The sequence below is a fragment of the Procambarus clarkii genome, chromosome 67, assembly GCF_040958095.1.
Source record: "Procambarus clarkii isolate CNS0578487 chromosome 67, FALCON_Pclarkii_2.0, whole genome shotgun sequence".
NCBI classification, from domain to species: Eukaryota; Metazoa; Arthropoda; class Malacostraca; order Decapoda; family Cambaridae; genus Procambarus; species Procambarus clarkii.
This window is the reverse complement of record NC_091216.1, coordinates 21,150,704-21,171,163: the sequence shown is the minus strand read 5'-3', so window position 1 is coordinate 21,171,163 and position 20,460 is coordinate 21,150,704. Positions and strand designations below refer to the sequence as shown.

The window sequence follows — 20,460 nt, the reverse complement described above, 5'->3', positions numbered from 1 at the left end:
CTTTGCAGATGACACAAATCAACATGAAAATTACCTCTGCTGAAGATATTGAAAAACTACAAGCAGATATTAATAAAGTTTTCGACTAGGCAGCAGAAAATAACGTGATATTTAACAGTGATAAATTCCAGGTACTCGGGTATGGTAAAAATGAGGACCTTAAACATAATACAGGGTACAAAACGCAATCGAATGTGCCCGTAGTAGGAAAGCAGCACGTAAAGGATTTGGGAATAATGATGTCTGACGACCTAACGTTTAGGGAGCATAACAAAGCAAATATTGCGTCAACCAGAAAAATGATAGGATGGATTACGAGAACTTTCAAATCCAGGGATTCCATTACAATGGTTGTACTCTTCAAATCACTTGTGCTGTCCCGTCTTGAGCTCAGTACTCATTTTACCCTTCAGAGCAGGAGAGATTGCTGAAATAGAGGGAATACAGAGAACATATACGGCATACATAGACGCAATAAAGCACCTAAATTATTGGGATCTTTCAAAGCTCTCCAAATGTACAAATGTACTCAATAGAAAAGAGACGAGAGAGATATCCAATAATGTACACGTGGAAAATACTGGAAGGCTAGGCCCCTAATCTTCACAGTAAAATAAAGTACTGGAGTGAACGATATGGAAGAAAATGCAGAATAGAACCAGTGAAGAGCAGAGGTGCTATAGGCACAGAGAACACTGTATAAATATCAGAGGTCCACGGTTGTTCAACGTCCTCCCAGCGAGCATAAGAAATATTGCCGGAACAACCGTGGACATCTTCAAGAGAAAACTAGATAGTTTTCTTCAAGAAGTGCCGGACCAACCGGGCTGTGGTGGGTATATGGGCCTGCGGGGCGCTCCAAGCAACAGCCTGGTGGACCAAACTCTCACAAGTCACCTCTTCCCACCCTGGGTGTGGCTGGTGTTGTCCCCATAACTGCATGTCCCACAAGACACATACAATTCTGCCTTCATCACACAGCATCTTAAAACATAACTTCGTCTTGCGGGCCGCAGGCGTCAATGTATTCGAGGCCTGGAGAGTGGGGGTGTTCTGTAGCAAGTGGTGGTATGGTAGCGGGAGGTAGCAGTGTGCCAGGGATACCAGGATGGTGGCAGGACGCGAGCATCCTGGTATCATGAAGCACAGTGGTGGCTTAAAGCGTGTGAGGAGTCAGCCAGTGACCAGGCGGGGTTACTCGTGCAGACACTCCTCTATACCAGCACTGTCACACTGACGCCCTCCCCGAGGACCGTATCCGTCACATTTAATATTTATTGCAGAATGTTTTTATTATTTAAACTTGGGAACATACAATGTGCATGTTGTTGTTGTTGTCAATTAAACAATGTATCTTTCCATTCACCGTTGGACAAAAATGGTGTAATTGACATTTTTCTTGAAACACTCTTCCTTCTTCGTTCAGTTTGCTTTTTCTCTTAGCTGGAGGAGCACTAGCCATTTTAAAGATTATACGGAACCTGAAAAATAAAAAAAATAAGATTAAAAATCAAATCGCCTGGTTAAAAACTGAAACAAAATTTAAGGCCAGCTTAACAGTTAAGGTCATGTATATTGTTAGACGTGTTAACCCGCTTGCCTCACAGCTGCTTTACTGTTTCTTGTTGGTTTTTTAAATCTATTAAAAGGTGATAGTTTAAATTATAAAAAAAACAGCATTTTTTATCCGTTAAATGCCCAAATTACAGCATTCTTTGTCCTGGCCGCATGTGTGCTTGCAAAGGGCCGCATGTGTGCTTGCAAAGGGCCGCATGCTTGACATGCCTGCTGGTCTATACTCACGGAAAGCTGTAATCAATACCCACCTTACCTTGAGGTTACCTTGAGGTGCTTCCGGGGCTTAGCGTCTCCGCGGCCCGGTCCTCGACTAGGCCTCCTCGTTGCTGGACTGGTCAATCAGGCTGTTGGACGCGGCTGTTCGCAGCCTGACGTATGAGTCGCAGCCTGGTTGATCAGGTATCCTTTGGAGGTGCTTATCCAGTTCTCTCTTTAACATTGTGAGGGGTCGGTCAGTTATGCCCCTTATGTGTAGTGGAAGCGTGTTGAACAGTCTCGGGCCTCTGATGTTGATAAGAGTTCTCTCTGAGTACCTGTTGCACCTCTGCTTTTCAACGGGGGTATTCTGCACATCCTGTCATGTCTTCTGGTCTCGTGTGATGTTATTTCTGTGTGCAGGTTTGGGACCAGCCCCTCTACTATTTTCCACGTGTAAATTATTATGTATATCTCCCGCCTGCGCTCAAGGGAGTACAGATTTAGGCTCTCTAGTCGGTCCCAATAGTTTAGGTGTTTTACTGAGTGGATTCTAGCAGTACCTGGAGAGCGTTCTGGGAGTTCTCGTACGCCACGAGCCTTACAACTGTTGCTTGATGCCTTGCACTTGTGGTGGCCGATGGTGGATCATAACACAAGTTCTGATGATGTAGGCTCAGAGGTCATGCCCTATGACCTCTCGCTATTTGCCAGAAGGCTGTTATTTTGGGGAGACGTCAACGTTCTCTGGTTGTGGGTGCCAGCGGTGTTGTTGCGCAGTGTTGCCTGCGCTAGTTGTTTCCCCTAGTCTTCCTAGTTATTTCTGGGGGTAATTTGGGTGGAGTGCGCGGTAGGCTCCATATCATACACACACCGGTCGGCCGAGCGGACAGCACACTGGACTTGTGATCCTGTGGTCCCGGGTTCGATCCCGGGCGCCGGAAAGAAACAATGGGCAGAGTTTCTTTCACCCTATGCTCCTGTTACCTAGCAGTAAAATAGGTACCTGGGTGTTAGTCAGCTGTCACGGGCTGCTTCCTGGGGGTGGAGCCCTGGTCGAGGACCGGGCCGCGGGAACACTAAAAAGCCCCGAAATCATCTCAAGATAACCTCAAGATAACACCTGGAGTGGGCTCCAGGTGTGTGTGTGGGGGGGGGGGGGGGGGTTGATGCTGTCACACGGGTTGCCACAGAGTAGAGACTCGGGGGATAAGTTTGTCTCAGTAGGAAGGTCTGTTGTCCTGTTGCAGCAGGTGGCGCCCCCACCCACCTGTGGGGGGCGGTAGAGTGGGTGGTGGTGGCAGTGTACTGTGAGACGCACCACCAGTCACAGTACCTTCACACTCCACCACCTGCTCACCACCGCCACTAGTGTTCACCGCCACTAGTGTTCACCACCACTAGTGTTCACCAACATGACTCTTGGGAGGGAGTGTAGTAGAAGGGGGAGTGATCATTCACGCCACATAAATAAGGACTGAATTAGCTTTTGATGCTTTATCTCGTTCTCTTTTATTCCTCTATCTCGCATTCCTTCCCTCCCTTATTTTCTGTTCCCTCCATTATCTTTTCCCCTGTTCACATTAACTCTTCTATCCCCCCCCCCCGGCCCCATATATTTGTTTCTCCACAGTTTATTCACTGGTTGTTTCCCTCCCATGGCGGAAGACCTTACCTTTAGAGAACACAAAGCCGTCACAACTGCAAGAAAAATGACAGGTTGGATAGCATCTCCAGTTTTCAAACCAGAGATGCTATACTGATGATACTTCTCAAGAAGCAGTGCTCTCTAGAGTGGACTACTGCTGCACAATGACAGCACCTTTCAAAGCTGGTGAAATTGTTGACCTGGAGAGCGTGCAGAGATCCTTAGACCCTTTACTGCTAGAATCCACTCGGTAAAACATCTAAACTACTGAGACCGACTAAAGAGCCTAAATCTGTATTCTCTTGAGCGCAGGCGGGAGAGATACATAATAATTTACACGTGGTAAATAGTAGAGGGGCTGGTCCCAAACCTGCACACAAATACCACAATAGATCAGGAGGCATGGCAGGAGGCCTGGTCGGGGACCGGGCCGCGGAAACGTTAAGCCCCGAAACCATCACAAGGTTACACCACCCCCCCCCCCCTCGTCCCATACACCGACCCTTAGTGCCAATCATGTCCCCGCTGGTCTCGTGGTGTGCGGCAGGTGAGCCCCAACACTGTTATACACCACATGCACTTGGAGGGTAGACATAGCCTCAGCTATTGTCTCACTTAAACGTAGATGAACTTGTACCACATAAAGTTATCTTGCACGTTAGCGCTGATGTATATTGTGTTGTATGTGGGAACCCCACCACTTAGGACTGGGTAATGTGACCATAGTGACGATAATTGTGCTGCAGGTGTGGTGCAGGTGTGTTCCAGGTGTGGTGGTGAAGCTACACCAGCCTGGGTAGTGGTGGCGACGGGGGCGTCTCCAGGATATGCCTGTGGTGGTGGTGGTGGTAACTGTCATATAAGTTATGGTAATTATATTGTTATTGAGGGATAATTACCACGGTAGGGATGGTAACAGTGTTTGTGGTGAGAGACAATTAACTACACACTTGTGTGTGTTAGTTAAATCAACTTGAGAGACGACCCCGTGTTATGTTCTGCTCTAAACTCTGCCCTGAAATTGAAATTGAAATAAGTTTATTGAGGTAAAATACACACAAAGGGATGAGGTAGCTCAAGCTATTCTCACCCCATTCAGTACAACGTGTTAATATATACAACTGTGTATATATAACTCTGCCCTCGTGCCTGATAGAACAATTAATTATCAAAGATGGCCGCTGCTGGTATTGTCCTTGTGTAAATTACCAACGTAATACACAAATACAGGAACACTGAACAAGTGCCGGACCAACCGGGCTGTAGTGGATATGTCGCCTACGGCCAGCTACAAGCAACAGTCTGTTGGAGCAAGTTACAAGTGTAGGCTGGAACACTCCATGCAGGTATAGGGGAGGCGTACCCAGCCGTGTCCCCCGGGGTGGAACACTCCCATGGGACCAGAAGGCATGGGACAGTGAACAAAATAGGGGCTCGGGGTTATCTTGAGGTTATCTTGAGATGATTTCGGGGCTTTAGTATCCCCGCGGCCCGGTCCTCGACCAGGCCTCCATCCCCAGGAAGCAGCCCGTGACAGCTGACTAACACCCAGGTACCTATTTTACTGCTAGGTAACAGGGGCATAGGGTGAAAGAAACTCTGCCCATTGTTTCTCGCCAGCGCCCGGGATCGAACCCGGGACCACAGGATCACAAGTCCAGTGTGCTGTTCGCTCGGCCGACCGGCTCCCTCAAGGGGTGCAGTAGGCTCTGTACTCTAACGAACAATCCTCTAAAACTTCTCTACGCTACACAGGTTCCGGGTTCGATCTCCGGTGGAGGCGGCAACAAATGGATAGTTTATTTCACCCTGATGCCCCTGTTACCTAGCAGTAAATAGGTACCTGGGAGTTAGTCATCTGCTATGGGCTGCTTCCTGGGGGTGTGTAACAAAAAGGAGGCCTGGTCGAGGATCGGGCCTCGGGGACGCTAAGCCCCGAAATCTTCTTGAGGTTATCTTGAGATGAAGATAACGAGTACTGGGAAGACGGGGGTTATGACAAAGAGTGCTGGGAAGACAGGACACCACGAGCGTAGCTCTCATCATGTAACTACACTTAGGTAACTAAACTTAAGTAATTACACACTCTCACTCTCAGACTCGCACTCACACACACACTTTACCTTTATACTCTCATAATGTTATGGAGTAATACGTCACTATAACTTTGTATTACCTGACAATAAAGGGTAACTTTACAACTAGACGAAACTCTAATAAGTCTTGACTGGTAAAATAAAGGCAAACACGCAGCATTGTTTTGTTCATAATCTTATAAACATTAAAAGTTCGAGACTTTTCAACGCCAGTATATAATTTTATGAACTATATATAGCTGGTTTCTTGCTGCATTGAAGAGACTGTGATGAATACGAGCACATGGTACTTGACCCCAGGTGATGAGCAGTGTGTACCAGTGTGGCCCCTGACCTGACCAGTGTGGCCCCTGACCTGACCAGTGTGGCCTCTGACCTGTCCAGTGTGGCCCCTGACCTGACCAGTGTGGCCCCTGACCTGTCCAGTGTGGCCCCTGACCTGACCAGTGTGGCCTCTGACCTGACCAGTGTGGCCTCTGACCTGACCAGTGTGGCCTCTGACCTGACCAGTGTGGCCCCTGACCTGACCAGTGTGGCCCCTGACCTGACCAGTGTGGCCCCTGACCTGACCAGTGTGGCCCCTGACCTGACCAGTGTGGCCCCTGACCTGACCAGTGTGGCCCCTGACCTGACCAGTGTGGCCCCTGACCTGTCCAGTGTGGCCTCTGACCTGACCAGTGTGGCCCCTGACCTGTCCAGTGTGGCCTCTGACCTGTCCAGTGTGGCCCCTGTCCAGTGTGGCCTCTGACCTGTCCAGTGTGGCCCCTGTCCAGTGTGGCCTCTGACCTGTCCAGTGTGGCCCCTGTCCAGTGTGGCCTCTGACCTGTCCAGTGTGGCCCCTGACCTGACCAGTGTGGCCCCTGACCAACTACTACTGGCCCTTCCCAGGGTGGAAGCCAGAACAGTGGCCTAACTCCCCAGTACATGTTTACTGCTGGGTGAACAGAGGCATTGAGAACGTGCCCAACCGTCTTCCTGGCTGGAGTATGAGACGAGGACGTGACCACTGCCACAAGAACATATGATGTCGGTCTCCATTGTTCGACCAATGAGGAAAGAGGCAGTTCACTCTTGTTGTGTTGTAACCGTTGACTTTTATGTTTGGTACAAGAGTGTTGTGTAAGGAACACGGGTGTTGACGGCTTCACCTGGCATAGTATTGCTTATGGTACGACGCAGTAGTGTTTACCTTTATTGTACCATTGTCAGAACTTATTAGAGCGAGTATCGTCTAATTGATAAGTTACCCTTTATTGTCAGGTCATACAAAGTTGTAGTGACGTATTCATAACATTGAGAGTATGAAGGCAAAAGTGTGTGTGTGTGTGTGTGTAATTATCTAAGTGTAGTTACAGGATGAGAGCTACGCTCGTGGTGTCCCGTCTTCCCAGTACTCTTTGGCGTATGTCTCCTTCTTGAGGTTATCTTGAGATGATTTCGGGGCTTAGCGTCCCCGAGGCCCCGTCCTCGACCAGGCCTCCTTTTTGTTACACACCCCCTGGAAGCAGCCCGTAGCAGCTGTCTAACTCCCAGGTACGCATTTACTGCTAGGTGAACAGGGGCATTAGGGTGAAAGAAACTGCCCATTTGTTTCCGCCTCCACCGGGGATTGAACCCAGAACCTTAGTACCACGAATCCCAAGCGCTGTCTACTCAGCTGTCAGTCCCCCGTATAACTATTGACTATTTTAGCCTCCACCACCACCTCACTTGGCTTGTTCCAACCGTCTACCACTCTGTTTGCAAAAGAAACCTTTATAATATTTTTTCAGGTCCTTTGTTTCCTTAGCTTGAATCTGTGTCCTCTTCTTTGTCAATATGGTCGATTCCGGTTAATATTTTGTAAATGGTGATCATCTCACCTTTTTTTCTTCTGTCTTCAAGTTTTGGCATGTTTAACGCGTTTTGTCTTTCCTCGTAACTCTTGTTCTTCAGTTCCGGGAGCTATTTTGTAGTGTGTGTGTGGGGGTGTGTGGGGGGGGGGGGAGCTGGAGCCTCTGTCACAATGGTGGTTTACGTTTGTTTTCTTCTTGTGGGGTGACGGCAGTGGGTGGCTCCCGACCTGGTGCCTCCAGTCACTCGCTTCTCACACCACCTGTTATAGTTACACACCACACTAAGGCAGTTGTATGTGATGAGTATCAGTATTGTTACCCTAATCATTGTTCTTAGATAAGGTCTTGCAGAAAGTGCAACCAAGCAATAGCATCACACGTGGGGCGTATACTTTGTGGGGCTTGGCCTCAGGCCGGGCTCGAGGAGTAGAACTACTCCCCAGGACCCTCTCCATGTATGACCACGCAATGTCTGGTGGGAGTAGTGAGGTCCGGCCCCACACACACACACACACACACACACACACACACACACACAGGTAACGTGTGCGTCTTGTTAGGTGGGAGACATGCTTACAGGCGCGCGTGTGGCCAAGTGCGTGAGACGTGCGTGTAGGTGTGTAAGGAGGTGCTTACTTAACACACACTACGGGGCAAGTTGACGTTCAGCGCTTTAACCCTATCAGCTATTCTTGTACCTGCTGGGTTTTGTTTTTTTACTTGACTTGATTTGACGTTCGAATGTTATCTTGGCAAGTTGTGGCTGGAGGTGGCTTCCACATGATCTTCCAGTATATCCACCCATCGACCACCGGACAGGATACGACTATTTCCTTACATATCTTCTCCTCTGGGTGTCTTGCTGCCTCCTGTGTACCCTTGTCGTAGTTTATCTTAATGTCAGCAAGCTGTCCTTGTCCACCTAGTCTTCTCGGTATCTTTCATGTTATCATCATATCCACTGTGTTTCCTGAAGCCTCTAAGGTTCCCTGCGACTAAGCTGTACCCGCGGCTTGGTTCTGGTCTAATTACCTAAAGCTTCCTACCATTACGTAAGTAATGAAGAAATATGACATTTACTCACTATAATGTTGGTGCTGAATGTACAACATGGAAAAACATAATTTTACTCTGAAATAATATAATTTGATAACGAAATTAGACGGAAACTAAGGGCAGGCGACGCCATAGGAAGTCGATGATAAAACGTGTTGTGGAGCGACTTATCCAAGATATATTGTATCCTGGAGAGAGTGCGCGCTCTTGTACCTAACCTAATATAACCTCCAGGCAACACTAGAGCTTGGATAAGTCGCTCCACAACATTGTCGTTTCGATCGTCGACTTCCTATGGCGTCGCCTGCCCTTAGTTTGGGCAAATTTCGCTATAAAATTATATTATTTCAAAGTAAAAATATACTTTATTCTACATTCAGCTCCAACATTATAGTGAGTAAATGTAATATTTCTTCATTACTTACGTAATACTAGGAAGCTTTGGCTAACTAGGTAATTAGACGGACCGAACCAGGCTGGTAGACGCAGCTGCGCACCTTCTGACGTGAGTGTCACAGTCCGGTTGATCAGGTATCCATTCATAGTGGTTTATCAAGCTCTCTTGAACGCCACGTGAAGCGGAATAGTTATGCCCCTTGTGTGTAGAGGGAGAGTACTGAAGTCTCGGGCTCTTCATGTTGATATACTCTCACCATACCTATTGCCCCTTGGCTTGTTAACGGGGGCTCTTTTGTACACCTGGCCCCCGGACGGTGTAGCGCCACCATATACCTGGCCACCAGACAGTAACCCCTTGTGAGGGGTGACTCCTGCCATCCCCGTTGAGACAGGCCAGACAGTCCCGCAGACAGCGGCACGAAGCCTTACTCAGTTAAAGCAAATATCTTACCCCAGCATTGCATTATATATTTATACTGAGCGTAATGCGATGTAAGAAAAAGTTCACTAGTGATGCATGTGAGATTGTGACATGTTTGTGTTGTATCATGTTGCCAGGTTATGGGGACAGTGGGTGAAGGTGATTTACTGTCACGGACAGGTGAACTGGGTCGGCAGGTGTTCCTTCCAACTGTTGTATCAGGTGTGCCGTTGGCTTTGGCCCTAAGTCTTAACTCTTATTGTCTAGAACAATGATTGTTGCAAGCACTGGCGGTGAGCAGGTGTACTACTCCTGCCGCCCGTAGTGCACAAGGTCTTGGTATACCACACTATACCACTCCTGCTATGTCACACACTGGCTTAAACATAAACATTTTGACTTGTGTCGTGTAAACATGTCCAGTGATTTTGTCTGGGTAATAATTTCATTAAGCTGATCCCCATATCTCTAACTCACCAAGTCGCTGTTTTAACCTGCTTGATACCTGGTTGATGGGGTTCTGGAAGTTCTTCTACTCCCCAAGTCTGGCCCGAGGCCAGGCTCAACTTGTGAGAGTTTGGTCCATCAGGCTGTTGCTTGGAGCGCCCCGCAGGCCCACATACCCACCACAGCCCGGCTGATCCGGAACTTCTCTTAGAAAACAGTCCAGTTTCCTCTTGAAGATATCCACGGTTGTTCCGGCAATATTTCTTACAGTCGCTGGGAGGACATTGAACAACCGCGGACCTCTGATGTTTATACAGTGTTCTCTGATTGTGCCTATGGCACCTCTGCTCTTCACTGGTTCTATTTTGCATTTTCTTCCATATCGTTCACTCCAGTACGTTGTTATTTTACTGTGTAGATTTGGGACCTGGCCCTCCAGTATTTTCCAGGTGTATATTATTGGTTCTCTCTCTCGCCTCCTTTCTAGTGAGTAAATTTGGAGAGCTTTGAGACGATCCCAATAATTTAGGTGCTTTATCGCGTCTATGCGTGCCGTATATGTTCTGTATTCCCTCTATTTCAGGGATTTCCCTCTATTCCCTTTATTCTATTCCCTGTTTTGTTTTTGTCAAAAATGCAAAACACAAAACTTTTTCCAGTGTCGTACGCGGGGTGTAGAACACTGGGTCAAGTGGTGCTTAACCTTGATGTGCCACTCTTACATATACATTTACTTGATATATATACCGTGTGGGCAGTCCCGGTAACGTTTCCGGAGTGTTGGGTAGTGTGGCCGAGGTGTGTGACTCACTCTGCACGTGTTGCACAAGGTACTCTACTCCTCTGCTCAAGTTCTCTCTGGCTTCACTGCTCGCCACACACAGTGATTGGTAGTGGTGGTTCACAGTCAGCTACTGGGAACAAAAAGTTCCAAGTAGCACTCGACGTACGGTGAGCACGTCGTACTCACCTGGCACAGGAGATGTGCTCGGTGCGCTCACACACAACAGTCGTTGTTTTAGATTCAGTTACTGGAAACAAAAGTTGCAAGTAGGACGGGCTATAGTGAGCCCGTCAACTGGTTTATATTCATGACTGTGTGGTGTGGTACAAGGCCTCAGGATCCTCACATGGGTTGACCCAGTTTCCAGTGCGGTGGTGTCTGACCTTGGCCAAACACAGCTGGATCCTTCTTGGTGGCTGCCACACTTGCCTCGGTTATATAGTGTGCGTCTTTAATGACGGCCAACTACCCCCTTCCCCTTCCTGAATGAGGCCTCGGGCGCCTACACCTGCCTCTTGTGTGCTCCCCTTCACCTGAATGATTACGCTGCGGTAGGGAGGAACCTCGCTAAGGTAGTTACACAATAAGAGTGGGGGAGAAGCCAAGAACCCGCCTACTTCACTCTTCTCGCGTTAATGCTGCTGCTGGATCGAAGCCTGGCATCCCAGCTGATCTCTGACGTCACTCCCGCATCGTCAGTTCCCGGCATGACGTCACGAGAATGGTGGCACCAGGGGGGGGGGGTTTAGCTGGCCACGTGATAGACTGTATTTGCTTTCTAAAAATAGTGTTTATCCGGAGTCGGTGCCGGGAATGTCAATATTTGTGTTGGCATACACAGCGCCTGCTGATATATGAATGAAAAAGGTTCCTTATAGGATCGGGTATCTGTAAACGTTGCTAAATAACTTTATGGTATACTACCTTCTTGTACTCCGCCCCCCCCCCCCTTCCCCACACACACACACACACACACACACACACACACACACACACACACACACACACACACACACACACACACACACACTCACTCACTCACTCACTCACTCACTCACTCACACTCTCTCACTCACACTCTCTCACTCACACTCTCTCACTCACACTCTCTCACTCACACTCTCTCACTCACACTCTCTCACTCACACTCTCTCACTCACACTCTCTCACTCACACTCTCTCACTCACACTCTCTCTCTCTCTCTCTCTCTCTCTCTCTCTCTCTCTCTCTCTCTCTCTCTCTCTCTCTCTCTCTCTCTCTCTCTCTCTCTCTCTCACACTCTCACACTCTCACACTCTCACACTCTCACACTCTCACACTCTCACACTCTCTCTCTCTCTCCTTCCTTCCTCAGGCCCCCCCCACCCATACCTCACCGCTCCTTCCCCTGTCATCCTCCACTTCCTTCCCCCCCTACCTACACCCCTCCCCCCACTTCCCCCGCGCTCACCTAGTATTTGTGAATACATACACCTGTGTATGTAGACACACACACACACACACACACACACACACACACACACACACACACACACACAAAGCAGTTGGTCCAGATGGAGTTTCACCATGGGTTCTGAGAGACTGTGCACATGAGCTCAGCATTCCTCTTCAACTGATTTTTCAGGCATCCCTGTATACAGGAGTTGTAGCTGATGTGTGGAAAAAGGCTAACATAGTTCCAATCTACAAAAGTGGAAGCAGGGAAGACCCCCTTAATTATAGACCTGTATCATTGACAAGTGTAATAGTCAAAATATTGGAAAAAATAATTAAAACTAAATGGATAGAACACCTGGAGAGAAATGATATAATATCAGACGGTATGGTTTTCGATCTGGAAGATCCTGTGTATCGAATTTACTCAGTTTCTATGATCGAGCAACAGAGATATTACAGGAAAGAGATGGTTGGATTGACTGCATCTATCTGGACCTAAAAAAGGCTTTCGACAGAGTTCCACATAAGAGGTTGTTCTGGAAACTGGAAAATATTGGAGGGGTGACAGGTAAGCTTCTAACATGGATGAAAAATTTTCTGATAGAAAAATGAGGGCTGTGATCAGAGGCAATGTATCGGACTGGAGAAATGTCACAAGTGGAGTACCACAGGGTTCAGTTCTTGCACCAGTGATGTTTATTGTGTACATAAATGATCTACCAGTTGGTATACAGAATTATATGAACATGTTTGCTGATGATGCTAAGATAATAGGAAGGATAAGAAACTTAGATGATTGTCATGCCCTTCAAGAAGACCTGGACAAAATAAGTATATGGAGCGCCACTTGGCAAATGGAATTTAATGTTAATAAATGCCATGTTATGGAATGTGGAGTAGGAGAACATAGACCCCACACAACCTATATATTATGTGAGAAATCTTTGAAGAATTCTGATAAAGAAAGAGATCCAGGGGTGGTTCTAGATAGAAAACTATCACCTGAGGACCACATAAAGAATATTGTGCAAGGAGCCTATGCTATGCTTTCTAACTTCAGAATTGCTTTTAAATACATGGATGGCGATATACTAAAGAAATTGTTCACGACTTTTGTCAGGCCAAAGCTAGAATATGCAGCAGTTGTGTGGTGCCCATATCTTAAGAAGCACATCAACAAACTGGAAAAGGTGCAAAGACATGCTACTAAGTGGCTCCCAGAACTGAAGGGCAAGAGCTACGAGGAGAGGTTAGAGGCATTAAATATGCCAAAACTAGAAGACAGAAGAAAAAGAGGTGATATGATCACTACATACAAAATAGTAACAGGAATTGATAAAATCGATAGGGAAAATTTCTTGAGACCTGGAACGTTAAGAACAAGAGGTCATAGATATAAACTAGCTAAACACAGATACCGAAGAAATATAAGAAAATTCACTTTTGCAAACAGAGTGGTAGACGGTTGGAACAAGTTAGGGGAGAAGGTGGTGGAGGCCAAGACCGTCAGTAGTTTCAAAGCGTTATATGACAAAGAGTGCTGGGAAGACGGGACACCACGAGCGTAGCTCTCATCCTGTAACTACACTTAGGTAATTACACTTAGGTAATTACACTTAGGTAATTACACACACACACAGAGAGAGACAGGGTCACCATCACATGAGGTAACAGTCTAGTGGACCAAACTCTCACAAGTCAAGTCTGGCCGGGCTTGGGGAGTAGAAGAACTCCCAGAACCCCATCAACCAGGTCATGATGGACCAACACTAGCGGCGGGGGAGAGCCTCCTATTCTTGCTCTGATCATCAACTTCACATTGCCTCAGTCATGATGTTTGGCCTCAATCATGGCCGCTCACACTGCCTTACTGGTCACAAGTGTTTACAGTGTTCACTGTACCTTAGGTGTTCACAAGTGTTCACCTTAGTGTTGTGTGTTCAGCTCGGTACCTCAGGAACAGTTGCACGAGGTGCCGTGAGGTGCCGTCATGGTTATAAGGTGGTTGCCACGAGATACAAATTAAACAGATATTGGAAAGTTTATTTTTAGTGTAAGAATGGTAGATAAATGGGTAGATAAATAATATATAAATATAGATAAATGGGCAGTTAAGAGAGCAGGTGTAGAAGACGTCTCTAGTCATACTTTCAAAATTGGATACTTGGTTATCGTGGGTTATCTTAGGATGATTTCGGGGCTTAGCGTTCCCGCGGCCCGGTCCTCGACCAGGCCTCCTTTTTGTTACACCCCCCTCCCCTGGAAGCAGCCCGTAGCAGCTGTCTAACTCCCAGGTACCTATTTACTGCTAGGTGAACAGGGCATCCGGTGAAAGAAACTGCCCATTTGTTTCCTCCTCCCACCGGAACCTCAGGACTACGTATCCGAAGCGCTATCCACTCGGCTATCAGGCCCCAACTTCATTACGATATTATAATAGAGTAATATGCCTGGAGTCATTGCATTAAACAAATAACGGCTGGAAAGGCCGGGTCCAAGAGCTGAAACTCTATCCTGCAGGTTCCAACAGGTGAGCACACGCTATCAGGCCCTTACAGGGGCATGACGGCTGATTGGACAGCGCTCGGTATTCGTAGTCCCAGGGTCCGGTGATCGATCCCCGACGGAGGAGGAAACAAATGGGGAGTTTCTTTCACCCTAATGCACTTGTTCACCTAGCAGTAAATAGGTACCAAGGAGTTAGACAGCTGCTACGGGTTGCTTCCTGGGGATGTGTGTGTGAGAATGTGTTGTAAATATAATAGAGGAAAAATAGATTGGTTAGACAGGCGGGGTCCAAGAGCTAGCTCGATTTTGCAGACGCAAATAGTAAATTCACACATTCTCGCGCGCGCGCACACGCACATTAGGCAAAGTGGGGGCAGGGAGTGAATGTTTCCATTATTGTGGTTGGGGGAGAGGCTTATGGGAGGTGGTGGTGGTGGGGATGTTGGGGAGTAATGACCCGTCCCCACCCCTCCACCGCCCTGGCCCTCCTCCTCGTCCCTAAGCTCTCCTCTAAGACAGACAAGTCACATCCCTCCCCTATTGCTCAACAACACTCCTCTATACCCTCGAGGAGACGTTCACGTACAAGGAAACTTTGGTTTGGCCTCGCCTATTATAATAAGAAGGTAGATACAAAGTAAATGTGGTGGAAGGTGGTGAGGTCAAGACGAAGCAGGTTGGGGAGGGTCAGCCAGGGGTGCCACCATGGTGCCATGGGGGTGGGTGTGTGCCACCAGGAGACACCAGGCACCACGTTCGTCAGTTACCAGCGGTGTTAAAGATCAGGTGTCAACATCACAAGTATTCCGGCTAGTCAGTATACCTACATTGAGTTGTGGTAGTTGTACTCCACAAGCCTGACCTGGGTCCACACTTGCCACAACTTGCTCCAGCACGACTGTTGCTTGCAGCTGCTGCCTGCAGGCCCACGCGTACACTACAATCTGGTGAGTCAAGTACTTCCTCTGTAACACCACTATACCTATACACTAAAAATAGAAACATTAATAATGTAACCCTGCTAAATTTGTACACCATATTACAGTACCATTAATGGTTTACACCGGAACCAAAGGTATCCAACAAGGAAATGCTACCCGGGCTTAATTACGCTGCCACCATCTGCCTTATCCATTTACTATATCAAGCAACGAGGCAAGAAACATTGCTTGACTTAGAGAGTACTCTTTCTTTAACTGTCATTAATTATGGGACGGTTGTTAGCCAATTAGAAACTACGGGGATTCAACAATTGATACAGATGAGAAGTTTAACATGAGTTTATTGAGAACAAATTATGTAGTTCACCACTTATAAAATCCTACTTTAACATTGGCAATACTGGCAATTGTTACGGGATCCAGACATGGAAAACGTATCAAAGATCACACACATTACCTTAATTAAGACCACTCTCTGACTCTCAGTCTGGTGGAGTCACTCTGTCTCCTGAGGCTCGCCTGATGACCTGCACCCTCACTGACCTGCAGCCTCACACTCTCTGACCTGCAGCCTCACACTCTCCGACACTCCAGCACCGTCTCTCTCTGCTAACTATCATACAGGGGTATATGATAGGAGCTGATCCAGTTATACAACTGAATCAGAAGGGGGGGGGGGGTGTTTTACACTGTTGTGGGAAAGTCTGGTGTGGACCTGTTCCCAGCTGATTCAGCCAACTCGGGAAAAGTGTTGCACACCTAAATGGTTGTTCAGCACATTAGGGCGTCAGCTTCCTAATAGGCTGTTGCTTGCAGCTACCTGGAAGCCCACATATATACTTGTACTCCTCTGATGTTCACACAGTGGGTTTCCGTGCCGCACCTACTCTTCACTGGTCTTTTCTGCATTTCATACCATATTGTTCGTTCCAGTATGTGGAGCGATTTTTTTGCTGTGCATATTTGAAACCTAATCTTCCAGTATGTTCCATGTATATATTATGTGATGCCCTTCTCGGTTCCTTGCTAGAGAGTACATTTTGGGAGCTTTGAGACGGTGCCAGTAATCTAGGTACCTTGTGTGTGTGTGTGCGCCGTATATGTTCTCTGACTGCCCTCTTCCAAAAATGTTTCATGCTCTGAAAGGGGAAGTAAGTACCGAGCACCACTCAAGACTGGTAAGCAACTGACTTGAATACTAGAAGCATTGTGGTGGGTTCCCTTAGTCCATCACAGGTTATCGAAGTCCATCCCACCATTTCCCTGCCTGATGTTACCCTTAAACAAAGTTTGAGGTGAAGCCCAGGTTTAATGATCCCAGCAGGTGATCTGAGAGGTAATTATCAAAAGGTGCCCACATTGGAAGATTTGTCACTGAATATTTCACAATTCTTAGACATTATTGTGGATGAAAAATTGAGAGCAGAAAGACACAAGTACGAAATTCAGCAAGGATGTTATGGAGGGAGACGTAGGGGGGAAGAGTTGAAATTGAAACAAGTTTATTGAGGTAAAATACACACACAGGATGAGGCAGCTCAAGCTATTCTCACCCCGTTCAGTACATCGTGTTAATACATACATAGACACACATCACAAACAATAAACGTATTACCAAACATTGAGAGATAAACATCTACATTTCCTAGGAGGAAGAGTTTACGGGGAGGTGGTAGGAGGGAGTTTAAGAGTCCCCAGAGTAGTGTGTGGGGGCCGCGGTGTAACCTCACCTGGGCACACACACACCCTTCCCAACTTCCTGTTTTTGTGATAAGGAAGGCCAATAGGAAAGGTCACATTTGATGTTACATAATTTATTACTTGCAAGAGCTAACTATCTAGCTCTCCAACAGGTCTCCTGATAATGCACTAACCTTTCAACTGCACTTGAATTCTGCTAAAGTTGCTGAAACTTTGTAAACTACCTTCGTCAGTAGTAAGAATATTTTTTTTTACTTGCTTTTCCTTGGAAATTAGAGATTACAATGGAAATCACACACACCATATTTAAAAAATTACCTTTTATCATATATCATAAGTTTGCTACGTATGTTTGATCATTTTTCCTTACTCGTAAAGCTCGGGTGGTTATATTAAAGTTAGCCCTTACATAAATGTTTTCTTATCTGGAATATAGAAAATGTTAGCAGGGTATTCTAAAGTAAAGTATAATTTCAAGTAAGTTTGTCACCGGTTACAAATAGTTTTCCTGGAGCCTGGCTCCTCATGACTTGCTTTCGGAACATGTTTTAACAGATAGGTGTAAAAGGAATCAGCTGACCCGTGAACCTCGTGGCTTACATTTTAACATGTACTTGGTATCAGTGTAGCCCAACATAACATGTACTTGGTATCAGTGTAGCCCAACATAACATGTACTTGGTATCAGTGTAGCCCAACATAACATGTACTTGGTATCAGTGTAGCCCAACATAACATGTACTTGGTATCAGTGTAGCCCAACATGAAGCGACAACCACTTACACGCGAGGACTCGCCAAATGGTGGTGATGTAGAACAAGAGCTCTTCAACCTCCTGTGTTCATACAGTACATAGTAATGATTATTGTTCAGGGGAGATTGAGGGCGAGAAAATTGTGTGAACTAATTATAGACGAATTGTATCCCAAATGTCGAATGGCATTTGTGTAGTTAAGGAAGTGGGGTGTTGCCACCCTGACCCGTCTTCTCAACTAACTTTATTTCATTTCTTTATTATGCACCCCATACCCATCCCGTGGGCAGTGGGGGTATCACCCCCCCAAAAAAAGAAGTGATTTAATAAAATAACTATGCCCAAGATTACCATCAGAGCGCCGTCGGGATGATGGGCAAATAGCCTCGGCTACCATCAAATTTTGTACGGTCGTGATGGTCGAGTGGTTAAGGTCTCCTGTACACCAGTTGTATAGTGCTCCTGACGGTATGGATTCGAGTCACTTCTGGGGTGTGGAGTTTTCATTTGTATATATGACTGGGGACCATTCAGGCTTGTTAGCCCCTGAATGGTCATTCATATATATATATATATATATATATATATATATATATATATATATATATATATATATATATATATATATATATATATATATATATATATTATATATATATATATATATATAATATAATATTGTCGTACCTAGTAGCCAGAACGCACTTATCGGCCTACTATGCAAGGCCCGATTTGCCTAATAGGCAGAGTGATTTCCTTTATTTTCAATAAATTGTTTCCAATTAGTTTATTTGAAATATTATTATGTTAAGAACATGAATTACTGACTTAGTTATATTAGTTTAGGTTAAGATAGGTTAGGTTAGGTAGGGTTGGTTAGGTTCGGTTATATATCTACGTTAGTTTTAACTCAAATGAAAAACTTAACTCATACATAATGAAATAGATAATCGTTTCATTCCATAAGAAAAAAAAATTAAAATATATACATTCAGGAAAACTTGGCTAGTTAGGCAAATCGGACCTTGCATAGTAGGCCGAGAAGTGCGTTCTGGCTACTAGGTACGACATGTGTTGTGTGTGTTGTACGACACCACACACACACACACACACGCGCGCGCGCGCACACACACACACACACACACACACACACACACACACAAGAGTTGTGTTAATTACACGGCCGGTGACAGCCTCCCCCGACACGCCTCTAGTTCATGGAAGGTTATGACGAGTAAACTATTAGTGTGTTCTTGACTCACGCGGCCTCCACCTGCCTCCCCACCCCCATACTCACCATTCTGGCTACTGACCCCCCCCCCCCTCAACACCCAATACTCACCATTCTGGCTACTGACCCCCCCCCCCCCCCCTCAACACCCAATACTCACCATTCTGGCTACTGCCCCCCACCCCCCTCAACACCCAATACTCACCATTCTGGCTACTGCCCCCCCCCCCCCCCCCACCCCCCTCAACACCCAATACTCACCATTCTGGCTACTGACCCCCCCCCCCTCAACACCCTCCTCACTCCCGGTATTGTCACTACTGTTGTGTTGGGCTGATGTGTGTGTGCTCACCTACTTGTGCATGCGGCAGTAAGCTTCACCTCTTCAAGTCTGCCTCTAAACTTTAGATTGGAGGAAACCTTGTGTTGGTCCCAGGGGTGAGTGCCTCCAGGTCACTCAAACTGACCACAGTTTTAGTGACCTGGAGTTTGTAGTCCAACTACAAACTTTGGTTCCCAGATGGGAACCTGGGATGCTCCCGGACGCAGGTTCGAATCCTCGTCACGGCCCTTGTGGATTTGTTCATTTGGTTCCCAGAGTTTGTAGTTGGAGGTAGTGACCGTAGCCAGGTGCATCAGGTATTTAGGAAGTAATTATACAGTTGAGTCTTAACACACACTAATTTTGGCTAGTTGGTTCTCTTGTGTTGAGCGGGAGTGTGGTAGAGCCTCAGGACCTTCATGTTAATAGAAAGATCTCTTAATTTACCTATTGTTCCTCTTCTTGTCTATGGAGCTATTTTGTCTACCCTACTGTGGCTCTTGATCTTGATACCTGCTTGATGGATACCTGATACCCAAGCCCCGCCCGAGGCCAGGCTTGACTTGTGAGAGTTTGGTCCACCAGGCTGTTGCTTGGAGCGGCCCGTAGGCCCACATACCCACCACACCCGGTTGGTCCGGCACTCCTTGGAGGAAACTATCTAGTTTCCTCTTGAAGCTGTCTACGGTTGTTCCGGCAATATTTCTTATGCTCGCTAGGAGGGTGTTGAACAGCCGCGGACCTCTGATGTTTATACAGTGTTCTCTGATTGTGCCTATGGCACCTCTGCTCTTCACTGGTTCTATTCTGCATTTTCTTCCATATCGTTCATTCTAGTATGGTGTTATTTTACATTGCAGATTTCGGACCTGGCCCTCCAGTATTTTCCAGGTGTATATTATTTGATCTCTCTCGTCGTCTTTCTAGTGAGTACATTTTGAGAGCTTTGAGACGATCCCAATAACTTAGATTCTTTATCTCGTATATGTGTCTCGTATATGTTCTCTGTATTTCCTCTATTTCAGCAATCTCTCTTGCTCTGAAGGGGGAAGTGAGTACTGAGCGGTATTCAAGACGGGACAACACAAGTGACTTGAAGAGTACAA

General features: G+C 46.6%; 1 protein-coding gene across 6 annotated transcripts in view; it reads left to right on the top strand.

Moving 5' to 3' along the window:
• Pli (E3 ubiquitin-protein ligase pellino) overlaps positions 1 to 20,460 on the top strand; it is a 154,142-nt gene that overhangs the window by 85,132 nt on the left and 48,550 nt on the right. The gene's annotated exons all lie outside the window — the stretch shown is intronic.